Source organism: Falco rusticolus, chromosome 5, assembly GCF_015220075.1.
Source record: "Falco rusticolus isolate bFalRus1 chromosome 5, bFalRus1.pri, whole genome shotgun sequence".
Taxonomy (NCBI): domain Eukaryota; kingdom Metazoa; phylum Chordata; class Aves; order Falconiformes; family Falconidae; genus Falco; species Falco rusticolus.
Genome location: NC_051191.1, coordinates 80,384,573 through 80,406,768, shown reverse-complemented (window position 1 = coordinate 80,406,768; position 22,196 = coordinate 80,384,573). Strand labels below are relative to the sequence as shown.

At 36.9% G+C, this 22,196-nt stretch overlaps 1 protein-coding gene across 1 annotated transcript in view; it reads left to right on the top strand.

Moving 5' to 3' along the window:
- LOC119147957 (potassium voltage-gated channel subfamily KQT member 1-like) overlaps nucleotides 1-22,196 on the top strand; it is a 510,752-nt gene that overhangs the window by 154,490 nt on the left and 334,066 nt on the right. The window lies entirely within an intron of this gene.

The window sequence follows — 22,196 nt, the reverse complement described above, 5'->3', positions numbered from 1 at the left end:
TTTTGTGACTGGAAACAAAACACATCTAAACTCAGAAAGCCCTGCCAAGGTTGGTTATTTAGGTCTTAAAAGTTTCCATTTGACAATTTTCACCTATGTGCAGATGTTCACAAAATGTCCAGAGGAGGCTCCAGAAATGTAAAATTCTTTCCCACTGACTTTGTAAATAGGTATACAGTTAGAAACAGAGTTTTGATTTAGCAGGACTTTAAAATTACAGTAGCGTGCCTCCTACAAAATTAAATCACAGTACAGTATTCATATGGGGCATTTGCTGTTCCTACAGATCGGTGCCGACTAGGATACACTGTTCAGTGTATTTGTAAAAGGAAAAACATTGCTATTTGTGAAAGAGAAATGATGTCTCAAGAATTTGACAAATCAGTGCATAATTTGCCTTCTGAAGGTACAAAGGTAACATACATCGCAAGAACAGAGAAGCAGCAGTGATCTGTTTGTGCACAAGCTCTATAGATGACCACAACATTTGTATTAGGGAAGAGGAAAGGATGGGGTGATGATTGGAGCTGTGGCTGTACTTCTCAGCTCTGCTACAGATTTCCTAATATCAAGACACTTAGAACTGTGCTGAGACTACAGGGTATCTTACTTCAAGGCGATGGTCTACCGCTGCTATGGGCTTCAATCGTTTATATGGTCAATCAAGAAAAGTAATCAAGGCTTTAGACCACTCCTTTTCATCAGCCATGCAAATGTTTTTGAGTCTGGATAGCATGCTGGGTTGATTATTGCTTTACGATGCTTAAGCACACCGGAAGAGTGTATAAATATCGGAATTAATGTGTATAATAGATTTGAACTCGTGTTTTGATTTCACTGTTCAGTGTGAATGGAGTTGCTTTAGGGCTTACTTTTGTCCTTTCTAACCATGCATATGTAGCAGGATTGGACAAGGCATGCTTTGATCTAGCTTGTATGTACATCAAACCACAGGCTTGGTCCAGAGGCTTTTGTTTATTTGTTTGATGGGCGGAGGCTTATTCTTTTAGATTTCTGTGTACATTTTTTGAAACACTGGAATCTTTATTTTTATCGAATGTAACAGAGATACATTAAATCGCAAACTATGTACAAATTGTTATGGGTGTGCACCATGAAGATATTGGTCTTAGACATATGTGGGGAATTATTTTGTAAACAAACTTGCAAAATAGAAAGGTAAATTCTACTGGGAAATTTAAAAATAAAGTAATGTTATTTTGCCTCAGTTTTCCTGAAACAGAATATGTGCCTGTGTGGTATTACTTTCCAAACCTATTTTCAAGCGTAATGCCATAGAGAATGTTCATAGACATTGTTCTGAAGTGATTTATCCTTTAAATCATGGCTGTCTTACTGCCTGCCTTCATCTGATCCTAAAAGTATAAATGAACTCCAAGGCTTTGATCTGGAAGGTTCAAAACTCAAAGGAGATTTTCAAGGGCTTTGAAGTTGAGCTCTAGAAGGGACAATGCACTGTGCACTTATTCACTGGGGAACTGCTGTCATCATACAACCAAGCCTTTGCCAGTGTAAATTCATTACAGTGTTTGATGTAGCATTATTACATTAGTATTCATTTTGGTTTAGATTTAGAATACAGGAAAAAAGGAGCTTGTTTTGCTGTTTGACTCTATCTGTTAACTGAGATAAATATACATTAATTTTCTTCTCACACTCACAGAACTTTTCAGAATTAAAAAAGTGTCTCCTAGTATCACCCTTTTCACTGTTAAATACAGTTCTGAGAAAGCGTTAAGAGAGATTCTTATTTCTATCAGCAGTTTTCACTAAATGACAGCAGGCGAAAAAATTTGATGTAGTCTTCAAAAGAATGCCTTGTGAAGGCCTCCTCCAAATTTAGAAAATGCCCTGTGCCCTTTGCTTGTGATCACATCAGCAAAATCCTGTGCCTGCAAAAGTTGTGATTGAAGTTACAGATGCTGCGTGATTACATGGTGCTGTGGGATGGAATTTATAGAATCCAATGATAAATTGATGACTAAAATGACAATCAGAATTCTATTACTTTCTTCTGATATAAACTTAGAAACATGGGTTACAGCCCATGGAGATTCAAAGTGACTCGTGGCAGAGCACACCTACACCATTATAGCAGCAGGCATTGAAGGTATCTCTGGATCTGAAACTACTATCAGAAGCACAGGGTAGAACACAGAAACACTATGTGAGTTTCCCCAGATAACTTGATAAAAACATTTTGGTTATTCTGTCAAAAACTTTGGTGTTCTAGTTTTTGGTCTGTGCCTTTTAGGTTAAGCTCTATGGTACCTCATTGATTAGAACATTTGATTGAAATCACTAAGCTCGTATCTTTCATGACCTGAATCAGATTAAAATAGAAGCTTTTGCAGATAAAAGGCTTGTAGGTTTATCTTTTCTACTACCTACCCCGAACGAACTGCAAACTTATTTCTGTAATTTCATGGTCCTTTTGTTGGAAATGAGTATCATGAGACTGGGGATAACAGCATGCTGTGACTGGCTCTTTCAATAAAGACAGGATTATGAGGATGAGGTGCTTTTTTCCCCCCTGATTTCTGTCTGTGTTAATTGGTATGATAAATACACAAGAGTCAGCTGGCATGTTCATCTTGATATTTCAAGGTGATACTGCCTTTTTCTTACTCCATGTTCATAAATTAGCTATTCTGCATTTGTAGCATTTCATTTCATGAAAATCATAGGTTTCGTTCTCAGTTCATCAAACAATTCAAAAATTTGCCTAGACTAACTCAATAATCATTATTTCTTATTATGAAACTTTTTCCTGGTCTTTGCATGAAATTGTTTCCTAGGCTTTTATATTCTTCCTTTCAGAATTTCTACTTGCTCACAAGTATATTGTAGCCCAATGGGTTAAGTCATTTCATTCCTGTTGTATAAAGACTTGTGTCATAGTCACCATCTTCCTATGTGATGAGTAGACTGGATCCTTGACTTGCCTCTGTTACTGCACTTGCTTGCAGCAATAGGTTGTCAGCCCTCATCAGAAAGTATAAGTGCTTTGGGGAGTGTCTGTGGTGCATTAGCCTGTTATTTCAGTGAGGCGTGCAAGTCTAGCAGGAAAACGAATATTTCACATCTGGTATTTCATTCCCCGTTTGCAGCTTTGCTTACCTGTCACACAGAGTGAGTGAATTTAAAGCTCATTGGTAACTGCCTTATCTGTGTTTCCTGATACATCTTATGAAAATAACCCAATTAATGTACGTGGGTGTGATCTATGTAACCTGGTTAATGAATTAGCTACTAGTCAACAGGTGCTTAAGAATAATAATTCTTAAAAAAATATGACATCATTGTTTGGAGGCCTAAGAAACATGCTGACCTAGAGGAAGTGCAATCAATAATATTGCAGATTTAACCAGTCCCATGCCTCATTAAGTCTGTGGGATCTCCCTGTAAGAAAAGGTGTTTCTACATTAGCATTTCCATTCAGTATTCATGGTCTGAGCATGCGAATTTATTTATTTTGATTAAGTTAAACAAGAAGATATATCCTAGCTATTAACAGACCCTTAGTGCACAAATCTAGATCTAACCAGAGGTAAAAACTTGACGTGCATATAGTACACATGTCAGTTTCCTAGCAGAAAATCTCTTTGCAGACCTAATCCTTTTTTGCTACCCTACTTGCTAATGTAAATACATCCGAAGTGTAGCAGGGAAGAATACCTTTCCAAATGTATTCATCAGTGGAAATGATTTTCAGTTTAAACCATTTGTAGCCAGAAGTTTAGCTGAACGTTTATAATGCTGAAAGAGATCCTACAAAAATGTTTACCTCAGCATTTCTCAGGGCGTTAATTCTGCCTGGAACACAAAACAGAATGTTGTACCAGATGCAGAACACTGATGTAAAGGTTTATATTCCTTCAAAAATGTTGCTTGAGGCATACTATATTATTTCAGCAGTGTTTAATTAAACCTGAGAAAGGAAAGGCCCATCTGTGCTAATCCGCAGAGTCTGTCCCCTGGACGGTGTTGGTGGTCACTATATTTTACATGGTTGATGATAGTCTAACAATTGGTGGTGTGTCATGGATGGAAATTTTGGTTTGCTTCAGTCCACCTGATGTTCTCCAAGTTTAATAATACCTCACAGTTTACATTCCATCACCACTGCAACTAGACTTTTCAGTCTAATACTAGTTTTGAGAAGTAGCAAAACCTAGCTGTCTGAAAGTTCTGCCTCCTTGTGCTAGTTCCATAACTAAGAAAAATGTAACTGTGAATAAACATACAGAATGTTGCTATCACATGTGATTGCTATGTGATATTTAACGTTGGATGCTTACACATACAGGTGTGTGTGTGTATTTCAAAATTAAGCTTACGTGTCATCCTACATCACACTACAACCCTTTTTTTTCTTTCCAAGGCAGATTTTGAGTTTCTGAAGTTGATAACTTTCCTATCGGTGACAGAGTTTACCAATAGGAATATTATTTCCATTTGATCTGGAATCCTAGAAATACATCCAAGCAGAAGTCTCTCACTTGTCATTGTGCTAAGTGCAGATTATTCTGATGCAGGATGGATGAAAAGAGTGTTGAGGCCTCATTTTCTGTGGCACTAGCAGAACTTAGCCTTCCAGCTGCTATGCAGCTTGACACTTTCTGTCTGGCTGTTCCCAAAGCAAGGAATAGCTGCAGTGAGATGTGGTCAGGCTGCATGTGGATGATGAGCCATGCTGTCTCTTCCCCATCCAGGCAGCTCCACAACGTGGGAACAGTCCCACAGCGTGAGGTCTGACATAGCGATGCTTAAACAGAGTGGATAGGAGAGGGTTCATCCCTCCCCATGCTGCCCCTCTCACCAATGCTATACCCAAATCCTGGCTGCATTATGAACCTGCAAGGGTGCTGTTGCCACAAAAAGCTTTTATTCTGCGTGATCCTAGGACCCAGGGAGTGGATGTATATGCTGGCTGCAGACACTTCCATGTTGGAAAGAGAAATGAAGGAAGAAAAAGCTATAACTTCACTGAAGATTTTTTTTTTAATTTTATTGTCACCTCTGTTATGCTTCTTCATTTTCTCTTGACCTATGTTTCCTTTTTGCATTATAAATTTTGCTGTATAATTTATTCTCTTAATTAATATTAGTATTTTTGTTACTCTGATCTGAATATTTTCTTTATGAAGATTTTGTTAACTGTCTTCTATATGTATACTGGCCAAGAATTAGGGGTGCTTGTAATGTTAGATTTTAGCCTCCCCAGGATGCAGCAGTTGTGCATAAAGGGAGTTAGAACTGTCTTTAAACTGTAAATAGATCACTACAGGTCATCACTATGGTTTAAAGTAGATATACCGTGATCCTCTGCCAGATTATTCATTTGTCCTTCATGAGAAAAAGAAAGACAATTTGAGAAAAAAAGAAGTTTTATAGTGTATCCAAGAAAGCTGAATGGTGATTTGGGAGTTAATACAGTGAGTGGGAAGGAAATTAGATCAGGGGTTGTCTGTGCAGTTGCCTAATCCATATGAATGTGGAAGGAAAGTGGTGTGTGGCAGGACTGGATTGGTGTGCGCTGATCACCTAGATTGTGCATCTCTGGTGTACTGTCAGTGTCTGTTGGTGATCAGTCTGATGGAGGACTGGAGCATCTCCTTTGTGAGGAAAGACTGTGAGAGCTGGGCCTGCGTAGCCCAGAGAAGAGAAAACTGAGAGGGGATCTCATCAATGTCTACAAATACCTTCAGGGTGAGTGTCCAGAGGATGGGGCCAGGCTCCTTTCAGTACAGCCCAGTGACAGGACAAGGGGCAACGGGGACAAACTGCAACACAGGAAATTCCGTCTGAATATGAGGAAAAACTTCTTTCCTTTGAGGATGACAGAGCACTGGGACAGGGTGCCCAGATGCACTGTGGAGTCTCCTTCTCTGGAGACATTTAAAACCTGCCTGGACACAATCCTGTGCAACCTGTTCTAGGTGAACTCGCTTTTAGCAGGGGGTTGGACTAGATGATCTCCAGAGATCCCTTTCAACCGTGACCATTCTGTGACTATCATATTTGTGATTATGAAAGCCTAAAATTCATATTAGAACATAAAATGATATTTTTTTAGTGTATTTCCTAAAATTGATTGAAGTTTATATGGTTGTTCTGTTCAGAGTAGTATGTGTGCAAGCTGTATAGAAAAGGAAGTTAAGTGTTTGTAGAAATCAGTGTTGATGCTAAAGTGGGATTTCAGATTGCAAATGTTCCATGTTTGCATATTAGCTTGCCAAAGGTTCAGTTCTACAGGTTGGAAAGACCGTTAAAACTTTTAGTTTATTGTAAAAGATAACCTGTAAAGCCACTGCTCATATTTTCTGAAGTAAATTGCTCAGAATTTTCTGCATAGCAATGATTAATGTGGTTTATTTTGCAATAACACTCATCTATCTCAAACAAAGATTGGGTGCAATTGCATTGGAACATTTCTTCCCCCCCAAATCCACAGGGATCTTTCCTGGATAGTCCCTGCATGTGGAGTTAATTATACTGATGTTAAGTAATGATAGTATTGACATTCTTCTTGAAACATGGAGGATTATTTCTGAACTTTCCCATTTTTTCCTACTTTGAGACACAAATCATATCTACAGAGTTGTACCTCTGATTTAGATCAAATTTAAATGTCTACTAATTACTACCTCAGGATAGAGTATAATTCTCAATATCTTCCAAAAGAAATTTCAGTCAGATTCCAGAACTGTTTAGGTTTCATATAACAGCAGGACCACCTGTGTGAGTAAACAGACATCTTGGAAATTCCTACCTGTGCATGGAGTTATTCTCAATAAACTACTCCTGAATAAGCTCACTTTACAGGCACTCTTATTTCCAGCTTACTACGATTTTTCTTCTGGGAGTGAATTCAGTCAAGCTTGGCCATTTTATTGTAAAATTAGAAATAAATTGAAGTGTAAACCAGATTTTTCTATGCTAAACTTAGCATTCCTTAATAAGTGTGTACAACAATTTGATGTTTCACTTCTCACTCAGGCAATACACTATGGTTTCTGAATGCAAAAAGCTGAGCTAGATTTTTAATTTACTACTTTAACTTGGAAGTTGCTTTCCAACATGAAGTGTGGAAGTGTTTCCATATGTAACTCAGCAGCTTTTTGATATCAATGGAACATTTTTTACTAAGTTACATGAAAAGGTCCAGAAAGAAGCAAATAAAATATTACTAATATAATAAAGGGTTTATTTTTCTAATCCATTTCAATAGTAGTTGTACAACAATGTCTCATATAAGATTGTTGAAGTTAATTCCTGAAGCAAAGGTAAATAAATTAAGCCAATACAAAGAACTTTCGTGTATTTTACTAAAGAAGTACCTCTTTTTTTTTTTTTAATAGAATCTGCTCTCCATTAAACCAGAAACTCTTTTTTTTTTTTTTTTGCTTGAGTTTTAAAATGAGCATTATTAAAAACTTGTTTTGAGAATATGGTTTAGGTCTTTATCCTCATTAGGTCCCAATTCAGAAATGGAATTTATGCATTTAAACGTTAGCCTTTTTTTTGAGTTATGGTAAAGAAAAGATGTTTTCCTGAGTTGAGCTTTGTCATATGGTCAAATTATTTTCACAAATGGCCCACTAATGTAGATGTGATTTAACGTGTTCTTCTATCAAAAGACTGCACACTTAGGCTTTTACGTAGCAAAAACCTCTTCCAATATTTGAATCGGCTACCTGAGAAGGAAGTTGGGAAACACCAGGGAGCTCTGGAAGTTTATCTTCTGAGATGATTCCTCCTTTTCTCCCCTATCTACTTCAGAGAAATAGATTTTCTGAACTAACAACAGATGGGTTGTTACAGAAAATATTTCAGAAACCAGCAACTCAAGCCTGAAATAGCTTATTGAGAGTAACAACATGAGCAAGTTACTTATAGGTGCCTAAATAGAAATGTCTGTGGTTTTAAAATTATAAGCTTTTTCAAAACTAGTTTGCCAAAAACTCCTTTACAAGTCCAGAATGACCATGCTGTTGTGAATGTTGTCATTAGTATGGTGAAGTGTATGAAGTTTTGATAAAGAATGTGTTTCAAGCCATTCAACACATCACCTGTGCTTACAAGGCATCTCATGCTTTGTATTGCCGAGCTTTAAGTAGGCACTTTTTGAGACTGGGATTGCTGGTGGCTGGCAGGGAACTAGAAACAGGTTTGGTTTTTTTCTATGCCATACAAGGTCTACTTTAGAATTTTTTAGTTTTTCTTGGAAATGTTCGGATTTCCACTTAAGCATGCAATCAAAATTTGCCTCCTCTTCTACTAGATTAGTTGAGTTTATTCCTTTTCCATTCTACTTGGTTAAAGTGAAATTAATTGCCACAGGTAGTTTTGTTTTTACAGAAGTTTTAATTTTCAAGTACACTTGAGTACATGTGAACACACACAAATGCAAGTCTTGAGTTGTAAAACACTGTTAGAGACTGCTCAAGCTATATCCGTCCTGGACTTCCACTGCACTGCTGTGTCTGATCACAGCTTTGGTACCTGTGTGTGCTAAGATTTCTGTCTTGATAGGTTATGTTAGTGATTATACCCACAGCCCTTTGAGCAAGTTTCCTAGAGTTAGGTACTCCGTGTGTTGCACCTTTCAAAAGGCAGCCCCACAGCCTGAAGTTTCTTTGGTTCTTTGGGATCAATGCAGAAACTCAAGATAATGTAAAACTTCTCTGAAAAGTTTCTGCATGGGATATTAACCTTCTGACTTGTAGTTTTCTAGTTCAGAAAATAGGTGATGGAAAGCAGCATTTCGCATACTTTCTTGCACAAATATGTGTACTTCCCTTAGACTCAAAACCAACATTGTTCTTGAGTCAATAGAAATCTCTAAATCTAGACAAACACTAACAAATCTTACGTGTTCTTCCCTTTAGTTGTTTTGTCACCAGTCTAGCACCTTTTTTAGGTGGATTCAGTTTTTTGAGGTTTTCCAGTATTGTTGTCCTGAAGGCTGTAGCTTGTCTTCTGCATTGTTGACTCTTCCCAGCTTACCTTGTATTTTCACAGTTGGAGTGGCTCCACAGTTACTCCAGTAACTGCTACACTAAAACCTGGTTGTTTCTTCCTGTCTCCTCTCCTGAGGTTCTTATGTGGCCCAAGGAATTTATTTCTGAATCCCTTCTCTATCCCCCGACCCCACCTTGAAAAAGTTCTGTCTGACATGGATAACTGTCACCAATATCTAATTTAGGCTTCCTGTTGCTACAGGCTGCTACTGAGATAAATATGCTACTGCTGCTACGGCTACTGGGCTGCTACTGTCCTGGCTCTGTTAGTTCTTATTCTTTTCCTGAAGTTGACTGCAATACTCATGCAGCCACCCAGTGAACCCAGAACCCAGAACTGATACGACTAAAAACTCACTGAACAAAAATATAAGCTGGTCCATTTTCCTGTCTTATTTAAATAACTTTGTAATATTAACCAATATATTTAAATAGTACAAAGGCAGATTCCATAGCTTATGAGAAATGGACACAAAATAGACATTTTTGCAGTAAAAATAGGGTTTATTTTCTCCCATTACAACAGGGATTGGAGGTACTAAAGTAATCTGCTTATTTTCCTTCTAGTTTGCAGTGAGCTAACACTTTGATGTTACTGTTATTTAGCTAATAGGGGAAATTAGCCATCTGGCTGTTAGAAACAATAAGAATAAATAAGAAACTCAAAATTTATGTTGTTTTTACATTATTTTACTCTAACATGAATGACACATGCATGGATCTTTTCATTGTTAGTATTTGCATTACAGCTAACAGAGTTATTGCTATACACACTATTGAAAAGATCTGGAAAATAACAGCATTTCAGTGACTATAAAAATGCATAGATTTTTCTTTTTTTATGACTGACTTCAGCTAGTAAATTAATATGAAAAAATATGTATAGCCCTTTCTGATATGCAGCTCTTCCTTAATTTCTTCTACTTGTTTTTCTGTTGACTATTTGTGTAACCTAGGCGACTTAAATTCACAAGGCATTTGTACTTTTATCTTATCATGTAAGTACAGTCATTTAAATAAAAGTAAAATAATTCAAAGTATCAGTTTGTAAACAAAACATTATCACCATTTTCAACCATTTCTGTGAAAGTCAAGTACACATTAAGTATGTGCTATCTTGAAATGCTCTGTATTTCACTATGATAATAGATATGTATTTAAATATAAATATTAACGTTCTGAACTTTCATGTGTAAGAATCCATTTCCATGGAAACCCTGCTTACAGTTGCTTTTTGGTAGGATACTTACCATAGGTTATAACAGAGCAATAAATTATCTACTCCCATCATTACCGAATTTGCCAAAACACAGGATAATCTAACAAACTGCAAAAAAGTGAAAATCTGTTAACATCAACTTGAAATTAAATTCTTGGTTTTCTATTATTATCACCACTTTTTTTTTTTATGATAGGATTTTAAAAAAACTTGATTTCAGGTTTTGGTTTCTCAGTAAAGTAGTTCATTACCTCTTTTATCTAAACTAAGTTTAGCATCTATAAATTACTTGCTTAATAAGTATTGCTGTAATATTTTCCTTAGAGAGATTAATAGGACTATATCTCTGCCTGCTACGGAGATATAGTATTAGTTGATAAGACATTATCTATGGAAGCCTTAATAAAAGGTTAAAATGTTGACTGATAAGTTGTTAAACAATTCAGGCATTGTCCTCTTTGGAGTACTTTTAGTCCATTACATTTCATGTATAGTTAATTTATCCCATTCACTCTATATTAAAATGTCAGTTTTACACTGAATTCTGAGGTCATGGTTATGTGTGACCTTCTCAGAAAACAACAATGGAAGTGATTCAGGGTAAACAAGTGTGGAAAATGCTGTTCAGTGGATTTTCAGTTCTCTGTATTTTCAGTCAGTTTTATGACTTTATGAATGTATAGTGCTGTCCATTTAAAAGAACTTTTATTAAGTCTGCAAGACCACAAATTTGATATGGTATTCCTGGCATTACATTGTTTGGCAATTGCTTGACATTTCTGATGAGGTTTTCAAAGGATTGGGTTGTAATGTGTTTTTGGAAAGTGTGAAAAGTTCCTCACACATTGTCATTCTGTTTGGATGTGAATCACTAGCCACGCCAAGCTCCCACTTGGAAGCTGAATACAGAACATTTAAGGCAAAAATGATGCATGGGTTTTGGTGAGTGCCTTCTCCTGTAGCATTAAAAAAAGGACATTAACGTTTGCTGTTGAACATGTTGTGTGGTAAAGGAAAAACACAGCTCCTAGAACATTTTAAAACTAAGCCGTAGCAAGTGATGTGGTGTGCAGGGGAGGGGAGGAGAGTGTGGCGAAAGAAGCTGAAACCAAGAGCCATTAATCATGCACTGGACTTCAGAGATTTTTTTTTTTTTTTTTTTTGCAAGTAAAGCTAGCTCTACAGTAAACCAGCTGTAGAAACGAGTTTAAAGTCTGTGAAGACTGAGACCTACAAATCTGCCTCTGTCCCATAGGGTCAAAGGGCACTTCTCCTGCAGGCAGAGCTGCAGACAGTCCCATAAATGCAGGACTGTTGCCATGACACAGAAAGATTGTCATACAGAGCAGGATGGCAATGAGTGCAACTTTCTTCAAGCCTACACAAGGGAGTTGCGAAGAAAATCTTGAAGTGGATAAGTGTTCTCTCTGAAAACATATGCATCTAGGACACTTCTTCACACAAATTTTACAAAGCAGTATCTCAGACTGTTTTATCTGGCCTGCTAAATAATGTGATGAAGAATTTAACAGATTGCAATGGGATTCTGATTTTGGCCTGTGCAGAGAGGCACAGAAGTTTGGTTACATGAATCCAATTTAATTTTCAAGAATGGAGAACAAATTATTTGCCAATGGGACTAGCAGCTAGGTATTTGTTAATATATAGGTTTCTGATTTTTTGCATTGAATTTTCATTACTAATTGTACTAAGCCACATTCCAGTGGTCCTATCTAAATGAGTAGTGATACTCTCTCTAGGCAATGATTGAAAGGTACTTGATTTTCTTTATATTTTAAGCAGAATATAATAAGCACTTTTTTCATATCATCACTTTTGGCGGTAATAATAGACTGTAGGGATGATTCTAAATTTTTTTGAGTAATCACTTAGGAACTCATGAATTAAATGTTGTAACAAATGTAGATATATAAACTCTCTTCCCCCCACTCAGTGCTAGACGTATTTTAGATTAGACTGAGAAAAACTAAAAATATTTAGGCAACAGATCAACTAGCTATGCTCACAGTGGGAACCATCAACAGTGAAGGGGGGTGTGTGAACCAACACATGAAACATATTAGGGAAGAATGGTTAATGGACAGTCCATGCCTAAGTGGGTTATATAGATGAAATAACTCATTAGAGGGCCAAGCTGTCCAAATATGTCTAGTGAAATATGAACATGTTCTAGAAAGTTGTCAGCTGATTGAGATTTAATTCCAATGAAACTGTTGCATGTAGAGCAAAGATCAGCCAATGCTTGACCTAAATGCTCTCTCTTCTATGGGCACATCCAGTTGAGTCTATTGTTCAGGAAGGCCACACCATGAAGGCTTGGCTGCCTAGCATGCTGCACCACTGCATTCCTGTGTCACCACAGTGTGGTGTTCTCCCTATCAAGAATATGCACATGATTTGCCAACGGATGATATGGGAAGTGGAAAGGATATTCCTCCTCTTTGAGTTGCAAAATAGCCTTTTGTTGTGGGCTCAAACTTAAGAACCTTGTTATTTAAGAACTTGGGAATAGTTGTAATGGATCAGACCAAAGGCCCCACTAGCCCAGTATGCTGTCTCCAAATATGACCACAAACTGGCCTCTAGGAAAACAAAGAAGAAGCAGGGAGAGTAAAAAGTTGTCCTTCTCCCTGTACTGCTACTGGCAACAGCAATTTCTGCTGATCAGTTTATCTGTGTAATAACGTTTGATGTTAATAAACATCAAAATAAAAGATAAAAAATGACTGCCTGAGCCAGTTTATATCTGTGTAATAATGTTTGATTTTAATAATGGAGCTATTTTCTGAAATTTGCCCTTTATTTTTCATTCCTGTTTGGGCCTGCCCCAGTAACATTCATGGCAATGACTTCCACAATCTTGTTGGACACCTGCTTGACAAATTTACTGACTGTTCCTTGATCTTGTTGCGTACGTAACATCGAACCATTGCTGCTGCTCTGCTTGCTCAAGACTGTCTATGATTTTATACACACCTATCATATACACCTTATCATCTTTCTTTCCAGGTAAGGAAGCACATTGTTTTCTAGTCTCTGTTTTTACTTTTTACACACAAACAATTTCCATTACCCGTTATCATCCTTAGCTTGCCACTCAATTCCTTTTCCATTTCTACATTCTTTTGACATTGTTTTGAATTACATATTCATTTATTAAAGATCTTGTTACAGGATCACAAGATCTCCTATTTAAATACTGTACAAAGATATTCAGAGTCTATTTCCTTCAGCACTTTTATTTCCTGTATTCTTATTTAAGAAATAAAAAGCCAGACAGATAATTACACTCCCACCACAACATTCAATGATGTTCCTTTCCTTGTGTGCTGAAAGCGTAGCTTTCTGTCTGATCCACAGCCATGGTAGGAAGGAATGTTTCAGTTGTGAGTATACACCCCTGTGTTGCATTCCCATAAATTCAAAGATTCTCTCATAAAAAATATGTGGTGCCTGTTGCCATCATCACTTATGCTTCTAATTAGTAATGCTAATCAGATTTCTGTGAATGAAGTGGGAGAGGTGTCAGGTGGATTCAGCGTGTGGGGGTTATGCTGCTTTGTCTTGTATCATGTATGATACAACACACCCCCCCAGAAAAACCCACAACCCATAATATATAGATGTGAGAAGATTTAAAGAGTAATACATGATCTTGGAGTGAACAGGGTTTTAAGGTTAGCGTAACAATAGTATATTTTTCTGGAAATTGAGTGGAAGTTTATGTTGAAATGTTTCTTTTAACTTGAAACAGAAGATCTCAGAAGATGAGAGCCCTTCTAAAGTCTCTGACTTGTAAAGGGTGGCTGGCTAACAGGGATGTGTGTTCTCACTACACTGAGCAGTGCTTAATTTGCAGTGTTGTCTAAATTTCACAGTAGCACTTTTTGATTTCTAACATCTGTGGTTTTCTGATATAGAAGTTCTGTCTGATTTCTGCTAGGTCACCTGAAGCAAGTAGTGAAAAACTAGTTTCTCATTTCACAGTAGAGAGAAAGCAATCCTAACAATCCCATTTTGGGAAGATAGAATGTACCGGATCACAAATCTTTGAAATTGCCAGCTGCTAACTTCTTTGACTCTAAAGGGATAAGCTTCACACAGCTTTTTTTCTTAGCTTACTGTAAACAGTGTTTAGAACTAAAAGGCTGGTATAAACATGATGAATGTATTAGATGAAAGAGGAGTATCCTCAGACAAATCAATTTACTTCAACTTCAGGAATTACCAACCAGTAATTCCTTCTGTGTTTTAAGACACTTTCCATATGTGACAGTTCTCAAGTACCAAATCTATTTTAAACTGCTGTCCCTGAATACAAGCAAATGGGAAAACCTGAGTCAAGAAGAAAACTCAACAAAAAGAGGAAATGGCTTTTGATTAATTTACTGGCAGTTCAGTCCTATGTCCTAGTGGGAAAGCAGAAAACATAAACAAATCTTTTTGTCTGAGCAGGTTTGGGAATACAGTGTAGGCATTTATTTGAGGCAAAACCACAGTACAGTGGAATGTAATTTTTCAGTTGTGTTTTCCAATGTCTAACTCTTCTTAACCACCTGGTTGTCATGTATATATTTCTAAAAGAGTAATAGTTCAGGAATAAGACTGCAGTTTTGCAACTGCTTAAGTGTTAAGATTTAGTTCCCATGTCATCTGATGACCTCTATTAATTGAAAACATTATTGCATCAGAGTTATACCACCTGTTGAGATTAGATAAAGCGGAAGGAAGCCTGTGGCCTCTGTCATTGTGGCAGGGCTTATGATGTTGGATCTTTTTTTTTTTTTTTTTTTTTTTGGTGGGGGGAGGTGGGTAGGGCAATGGTGGTGTCTGGTTTTGGTAGAAATTCTCTTCGTACCGATCTTTTTGAATAAATGCACCTTGAGATTATAGAGGCTTTTCCCCCTTCCTTTTGTGTTTTTAATGGAGCTGGGGCATGTGGCTCTTTGTCCTGCTTAACACTTGTGATTGAGAGCCAAATAGACTAGGTCAGGAGGGGATGAGTGCAGACTACTGAAGGTTCGAAGAACTGAGAGTTTACTCAAAATGTAATAACTTTGGGTGGTCTTCTCTGGATGACACATGGGAAGAAACATTTGAAATGTGACTCATTCTCAAATCAATAAAGGGAAAGAAGGTGGCTCCACTTTATAAGTATTCTCAAGTTTTTCATTTTCAAAAGCAGCAGACAAGATTTTAATTTGCAGCAGATCCCTTTTAATAAAAGCACCAGTCCAACAGAGTGTTCTGAGCTAAGGTTAAGCAGCTTGAAATAGTTAATTTTACAAAACAGTGAAGTAATAATACTTTATCCTTTTCCAGGTTCTTCCTTCTCTTTCATCTACTGAATAATGAATGAGGGCTCTCAGAGATTTCCACATATATGGAATAAAATATTTCTTACCAGTTTATATACATTCCTTTTTGTATTTTGATAGATGAGTCTTTACTTTTTAAAATGCATTTAGATGCAATAAAATAAAATGAAAAATTTATCTAAGCAATTTTATTTTATTAGTTTTACTTAGAACGTGAAAAATATTGTGGTAATGAGCTTATAGAATGCAGAAAGCCAGTTTTCAGTGAAATAGGTAAATGTTGCATACATAACACTGTGCAACACATTATATGGCAAATAGAGCGTCTTCCCTGAAGGACAGTGTCATTGCATTGTTGGTGAAAAATGTGCTGTTTTTTCCGTGTGGAGAAAACTAGTCCTTTGAAAAATAGTGCTTGGATTCAAAAAACGCAGAGAAGTTTCATGCTGCGGATAAATGAATTTTGACTGAATTCTCCTTTGAAAGGGTTGGGATAGGAAAGCAGTGACAGTATTGAAGACAGCAGCTTCTGCCATGGAAGTGTCTTCCGGCAAATTGTGCAAGCCTCAGTGCCTAAAGGAAATAGTTGGTGCCCTAGCGTGATGGCCAGCTCTACCACCATAGGAGAACTGTATATTAGGTGTTTGATCTCCCTTCCTAAAAACCAGAAGTTTTGTGGCTCAAAATAAGACTCATAACATCCAGCCACTCTGAATGAATATATGGCTGAACAAGGCAAGGATTAACTTGTATCTCAGGGCACTTTGGGCCTAACTCTGATGTAGAAGAATACATTTATTTTCAACCAAACACAGTCTATAATCATCTTTTACAATCAAATGCGAAAAGATGAGTTTTCAGAAGAATACACTGCCTACTCATTTTGCTGTTGAAAGAGAAAAAAACAGCATAAACTTTTTATATGTCAGATTACTGATTCCTGGATTAGGATCTGGTTTTAGTTCCTTTATCAGACAGAAGAAGTTGTAAGCCAGAACTTCCACCTTCTGGGAGAGCACAGTAAAAAAATATATATTAATTAATACTTAAAATAATTCATGAGAAAACAGAACAGTGAGCAGCTGGGAGAGAAGCTCTTTTCTTTTGAAAATATTTAGAATCTGTTTATGGGGAGGGAAAACCATTTAAAGGATTTTCACACAGATGATATGTGTGTTTTTGAGTCAAATGGGCAGTAAAGCTAACTCAGAAACATTCAGAAATGAATCATCATACTAAAAATTTTATGAATGCTGAAGCATGTCAGGTCACTCAGAGAGCACTAATCAGGGCTGTGAGCATATTACAAAGCAGTAGGAGTGAAATTAGATTACATTCAGTTCATAGTGGTCATGCCAAAAGCAACACTTGACACTTTCTGCAATTACTCATTTGTCTGTCTTCCTACAAATCTTTGTGATCTGATATAATATAATATATGTTTGTGGGTACAGTAAGGATTTTCCCAAATGACACCTTTCTTGATGTTATTGCAGTACTTTCCTAGGGTAAGTGTACCTTCAATACATAACCTTAAACAACAATAAATAACAACAACAGTGTTGTTGGAAGCTGTTTTCCAGCACGCCATTCTGGATTGACACTTCCAGCTGGTAATCATATGGTACAGGTTGCCCCTGCCCCCATTCTTTCTTCATTTTATTGCAAATAAGATTGCACATTCTTACAATAGTTATAGAGTTGCTATTTTCTTGGCTTTCTCTGCAAGTATTTTTTATTGTTGAGCTTTAACTTATCCCCATATCCAGCTCAAACAAAGAAGAAACCTTTGCCTGAACTGCAGAAGTAAATGATGACCTGCTGGAGGCAGAAAAAAAGTTGGTGAATGTGTGCATGACAGATCAGAGATCATCTGTGCATAAATATGTCCTCTTGAATTGTTGATCGGGACATTTACTGTGCTTAATCCTTAAAAATGGTTTTGCTTTGCTCACATAGAAAGCCATGGTGGGGAGCAGTAGCTAGGAGCCAGTGAACAAAGCAAATTCAGGAGTTAAAATTCAGAATGTCGAGAAAAGGCTCTAAGGACAAGAGTTTTCCAGAACTGCCTTTTTCCACATGCATATGCAATGATGTCTCTTGAGGCTTTATCTTCTAGCAGAGCAGGGCAGGGTCCAGGTACATGTAATTGGCTGAAGTCAGAAATTTCATGGATTTCCCAGATGTGATCTTCCACTTGAAAGCTTCTACAGTAGGGAAAAAGCACCTCTTGGCGCTAAGTCCTTCCCCTCCTCCACCTCAGCCTTACTCTATCCTATTGGCAAGGGGAAGGAGAGATGAATGGATTTAAGAATGCTCTTTAGATGCACTTTCTATATCCCTAATAAAAATTCTGCCTCTTTTGCTATAATCTTTTCAATCATCTACTACCCCAGTAGATCACTAAAAATTTTCATTCTTTAGTGAGGATATGGACCCATCCTTCCAACTTTGGGATCTGTAGCTGCCCAGCTTTTCTCCAGTCTAGCTAAACTGGATGACTGGCTGGGGTGCGCCACTAGGGTTGCTCACCTTCATTTATGCCATTATTGCTTCACAGCCTGAGTAAAGACACGAATGTTTCTGAAAGCTGGTATCAAGAGACAATGAAAGAATGGATATTTTTCTAACAGTGTATGTTCAGTGCAAATAAAAAGTAAAGGCCATACTGTCATTGGCAATTCAGCATTGGTCCTCCAAGCAGAAAGAAAAAACTGAAGTCTCCAAGGTGCCTTTCAGTTTTCTTCTCTCCCACAAAGGATGCCAGTAATGAGTAGTACATAACATTAGAAATTCCCTAGTAGGTAAGACCATCCAGCCTAGCATTGCACCTCCCGAGAAAGGCAAGCACAACAAGAGATGCTTATTTAGACAGCACACGAGTATCTTGGCCTCTTTCTGTGGGCCTTTGCCTTTGTACTGCCCCACCATTTCAGAACTGCTGAATTAAAAATGTTAGACAAGTACTGCATACTTTTTTAGTAATGGGTTTTTTTTAAAGTATCTTTTGTATCTGTTTATGAACCAGTTCCCTATTTTATGTTATCTATTTTTAAACCTGCTAATACTTTGAACCTTCAGAGCTTCATACAGTAGCAAGTTTCAGGAGTTTGCCCTCCTCTAGTAAGGAAGATTTTTACTTGTTTCTATCACTGGCCTCCAGTTTTAGCATTGCAGGAATTCTGATAGTCGAGCTCTGTATTCTTTTTTATGCATTGGGAGTAATTTATCATCTGTCAAAAAAAAAAAACAAAAACCCAAAAGAAAAATCTATCTGTATATCCATGCAACTAGGCCAAGAAAGGAAAAGCATTCCTTTTTTTTTTTTTTTTTTTGGATGGGGGAGGAGAATTCCAACATGTTGCATTTGATATACATGACTGCAAAATTAATGACTGCCTTATACTCCATATGCACAAAAAGAGGTAGTTAACTGATGTTTCCTGAGTTAGTGTTACATTCTCCAGAAAAATTATGTTTTCAAAGGGGGGAATGGGGTAAAACTCTGAGCAGAGAGACCAAACTCCACCTTCAAAGTTCTGCTGGAATTTGGAAATTTGAAAATTGAGTATGCAAATCAATTAATTCCCAAAGATCAAGGCCATGGACTGCTCCTTCAGTTAAGGCTATTTGCATACTAGGTCGTTAATTTCAAGCATTTGCTGTTTAAGTCAAAGTAAGCCAGAGAATTAAGTTCATTGGTAGTGCAGAAAATGTTGAGCTGAGTTTCTTTGAACTACATCTGTCTAGAATCTAGTTGTGATTTCAGCCAGCTCTCAACTGTAGCAATTTGATGGTAAGTTAATATGTGGTACAGTTATGTGTCGATATATTAGTGTAGTAAGCACACCAGCTGGATGAAAGAGGGACCTGTGTCTAGAGAGAAAAACGATTTTAATTTTTTTTCCTGCTGTATCTGTTTAAATTTTAAGGATTTTTCTTTTTTTTTTTTTTTTGAAAGGATAAATTGAATTTTTCTTTTTGTTTTAAGCTTATTCAAATATGCATCTGACCTTTTACCAAGTTGCACACGTAGTTGATGCACTTGAAAAATATGTAACTCCAGATTTGGGCTTGCAAGTAACAAGTTAGTTTTATTTTGACTTTTGCATTTTAAATGTGTGTTCAGTGGTGCTTTTTATTTAATTACATTCACTTTTCTTAATGCACTATGCAATGCGAAGTTTTATGATCGTGATCATGATTTGAAGTTTAAACTAATTTTTAATATCAGTGCCTTCAGCTTTGAACTCTGTCTTTTCCTTGCATTTGAGACACACAAAATGCTGATTAATACAATTATTTTAGGGGGAGATGTTTGGAATAATTAAACTCTCTTTTTCTTTAGCTTACTTAGGTTTTTTACATTACTTGTATCTTTTGTCTAGCTCCTGGACAAGCATTGACAATGCATTGTCTTCAGTTTGGCTGTGGTATGCTGTGGTTTGCTGCCTTGCAAAAATATCAGGTCTCACAAAACAGAAGTGTGTCTTTGTACATATTGGTTAAAAAGTATGCAATCGTTTTGGTTTTACTTGCAACAAAATGAAAAGCCTTTGTGGCCAGTTGTATGCAAGTGGCAACTCCGTCATTAAAATAGAATAACCCTGGAAGGGTAGAAAAGGGGAAGATGTTTGAAAACTGAAGCTTTATGGTCTAATGTTAGTTAGGAACACTTCGTTTGGGGATTCTACATGCTATATATGGAGATACAGATTTTTGTCTTTAAGAATGAAGCTATCTGCTAGAATTCAGCTTTTGTCATCAAAAGTGACTTTTTACTAAAGCTTTCATGCTACAGCATAGTTTTTATTCCAAGTATGATTACATGGCACTGTTGAATGGTGGGTTTATCTTTCATACCCTTACTCCTTTATTTAATTAGAAAAATGATAATGTTTCTTTGGATAGTGAATGTTTTATTTATGTATGGAGTGCAGAAATATATTACCACAGTTGCAGTTACTTTACAATAGCACGTTTGGCTTCTTTGAAAAGAATGAGTAAGTTTTACTTTCATAAATTTTTAATTCTAAAAGATTTTGACTGTTGAAAATGGGCAAAGGAATGTAGAGCACTTATGTCAGTATGTGACTACTCAAATATTTGCCATTCTTCTTAAAAGTTCTTGTTTTTATAGAGAATGCTTTAGAAAGGCTTCCAGCAGGTATGTATATATTCATTTGACTGTATACACGATGAGAGAGTGGCCTCTTGAAAATCCTAGTATTAGCAGGGGAATAATAAATTACCTATTTATTTCGCCTCCTGAAAAATAAATCCATTATTTTCTTATGTATGCTTTAGGCCTCTGCAGAGTGAAAAGTAATATGATCTGAATCCCATTTGATTTTCTACCGATAATTATGTACTCCTCTGTTACATTTCCATCAGTTCTGAAATAAGCGTACCGGTCTTTCCATCAGTTCTTTGAAATTCAGGCCACTTTCATTTAGTGTTGTGCGTGACATCAGAAGGCAATTGAGGCAATGCAGTTAGAAATGTGTGCCAGTGATAACAAAACCATTGTTCATCACTGTCAGTGTTAATTAGTTTTAGCGGTGGAAAAAAAACTTTCATTCTAAGGCGAACTGCAATTTTTCAAAAGTGACAGTGGACAAACGGCAATAAGCATCCAGCAAAGTGAGTTAGGACTTTGTCAAAATGGTACTTCTCCTGGTGCCCCATGCAAATGGGCAAAGAAGAGCAATTGTTTGTGACTTTTACATCATTGAGGGAAAATAGCTGTCTCAGATTCACATTATTTCAGAGTCATCAAGGGAAGAGCACACCTCTTCAGAAAAAAAGATCCAGTGGTTTTCTTAGGACACAAGGAAAATTGCAGCCTTCCAATCTTAGCCACACTTTCACATGACATTGACTCTTGTGACATAGATAACCCCAGGAATTGTGATCCACAGGAGGGTAATGTGCAAATCTGAAAAAACTGCTTGGGAAATCATACTTTGAGAGTAGGCTGCTGTGGGTAGGACAGACTATGATTTAAGATTGAATTATTTTGTAAAATGGGGAAAATTATTAGAAAGAAAACAAGATGAGAATTATTATGGACAGGTTAACAGCAGTATACTTGGGCCCAAATGCCAGAATAGTGAAGTGCACAAGCAAAGGGTGGGGAACAGGAGCAGTTATATAGAAAAAGATGCAGATGTTATTTCAGTACACAAGCAGAGCATTAGTCAGCAATGTCACACTATTGCAAGAAAGCAAAAAACATCTTGGGATGTATAAACAGGAACGTAACTTTGAAGACACATAAAATAATACATAAAGTGGGAGTACTGTGTCCAGTTTTGGGCAACATATTTCAAGAGAAAAATGAACAGATTAAGAAAGACTCTAACACAGAGCAATGAAAATTATCAGCAAGCTAGACAACATGACCTGTGAGAAACCTATTCTTGTACCTTGAGAAGGGAAGCTGGACAGTGACTGTGAGGTTTTTAGAATATACACAAAACTTGTATAAGAAGAACTGATACACCCTCCATTTCCTTGACAGACAGATTTAAAATATGGCATACAATACAGCAAGGTGGATTTAGTAGAAATTAATGAGAAACTTTCTGG